Source organism: Hyaena hyaena, unplaced genomic scaffold (genome assembly GCF_003009895.1).
Source record: "Hyaena hyaena isolate Hyena2069 unplaced genomic scaffold, ASM300989v1 scaffold_1443, whole genome shotgun sequence".
Taxonomy (NCBI): Eukaryota; Metazoa; Chordata; class Mammalia; order Carnivora; family Hyaenidae; genus Hyaena; species Hyaena hyaena.
Window position 1 is genome coordinate 75,117 of NW_024082065.1, and position 1,863 is coordinate 76,979.

The 1,863-nt window shown below is 32.9% G+C and overlaps 1 non-coding gene across 1 annotated transcript; it reads left to right on the forward strand.

Annotated features, from left to right (window-relative positions):
- The first annotated feature begins 1,502 nt into the window (after positions 1-1,502).
- LOC120225565 lies at positions 1,503-1,612 on the forward strand. Its single transcript, XR_005526831.1, has one exon. It is a non-coding gene; the product is annotated as a U6 spliceosomal RNA (small nuclear RNA).
- Positions 1,613-1,863: the final 251 nt, after the last annotated feature.

Genomic DNA, 1,863 nt, shown 5'->3' on the forward strand with positions numbered 1-1,863 from the left:
CTCATTTACATAATTTATATATTTATAATTTATATAACTCATGATAACAAACAAAACACATTGAGATTTCATATGCTTTTTTCAATATTTTTAAAAAGTTTTTAATGTGTTTTTATTTATAGCCTAAATAATTTTATAATAAGAAATCTGCCAACAAAATTTAGCTGACTAATGTGAGTCATAAATCAAGGTAAAATATGTCTCAGTTCTCCTGTTAGACTGTTAAAAATTTTCTTTGATAACTATGGGAGAAATAATTTGACATGATACTAGCAGATCAATTTGATTTGTAAAGCAACCATTAGGAGTTGTAGTTCAGATTCTACTTTGAATGATTTCCTCATTAAAGTGGCATTCCACCTCCTATCACACATCTGATGTACTCTCCATTATACGGTATTGGATTCATTACAGTGTGGTTTTAGTTGTGAGATTCTGAGCACATCTTTGTCACCTCACACTAGAGCTGATCCCTGACCCTGGGACACTGGAAACACATTAGAAACATCTGAGTCTGTTTGCTCAAATTTTATTGAAGCAGCTCTCCTTCTACCTATTTATAAATTATAGCCAAGAAAAAAACACTTTTACCTTTATAGAAATAATGTTTCCAGAAAGTACACTTTATTATATTTATGTGTCAATTCACATGACCTTACTGATACCACTTTTACTTGTTTCTCCATCATAATTGGAAGCTTCTAACTTCTCTCTAGGGTTTTAAATAAAATCAAGCTCGTTTGTATAGAAGTACAGACATGGAATATTTTGAAAGCTGAGAATGGAGTATGATACAAATAGTAATAACATAAGGTAGAAATCATTTGTTTTAAAGACTATATCAAATATTGTAGAATGTCCCATTGTGAAAAGCAGTTTAGCACAGAGTTAGTAATCAAGGCTTTTTTCCAGTCTCCTTAGGAGCTAGCTGCTAAAACTCGTTTGGAACCTTAGCATGAGAAAGGCTTCAGCAACTGTAAACTACTGTGGTTAATCTGAAATACACTTAAGAGTTATGAAAAGCACAACAAAACCTCTGCAAAGGAAAGAAAGCACTAGAGGTTTAGAAGGGCAGGTTAGTAAAGCTTCCCAGAATTATCTCAGGGCCTGTCAGGGAATGTAAAAAAAGAGGTTTCTCCTACAGCTACCAGAGCCAAAAATGGAGCTGCCAAGAGTTAAAAGAAGCAAACAATGGGTGGAAGGACCCAAGGGATTTCTATCTTGTAGGCTGAGTGAAGAAATGTAGATAGGCACTAACCTCTGAAGTAGAGGAATATACAAAAGAATAGAATGGGTTGAGCTTTCTATGATTAACACAGTCTGCACACGAGCAAGAAGATATATTCCATAATATCCAAAGTACTCATTACCGTGATTCCCAAAGAGTAGTTTCTTAGCTGCTACTTTAGATGGGATAAAACTAAATTTATACATGTTTTAATAAATTAAAAACTTGGTCAGAAAGTTTCAAAAATGTATTTTTAAAAATATAGAATATATGAGTGCTCACTTTGGCAGTTACATATATACTAAAGTTGGAATAATATAGAGAAGATTAGCATGGACTCTGTGCAAGGATGACATGCAAATTCCTGAAGTGTTCCATAAAAACAGAAAAGAAAAGAACGTAGAATATATGAGTGGAAAGTAAAAAAAAAAAAAACAAAAAAAAACAGGCAGCATGGAGAATTCCAAGTAATTAATACTCTTAAGGATTGACTAGCATTTGAGTCAAGTTCACCATAAATACTGAAAAGTGCCTTCAGGAATTTAAAAAGACATCAACTATTATCAATGGGTTATTTTTGTCTCCATTTACACTAGCCAAGTCATTGATCCTCTCTCATTCCTCTTTTGTACAAT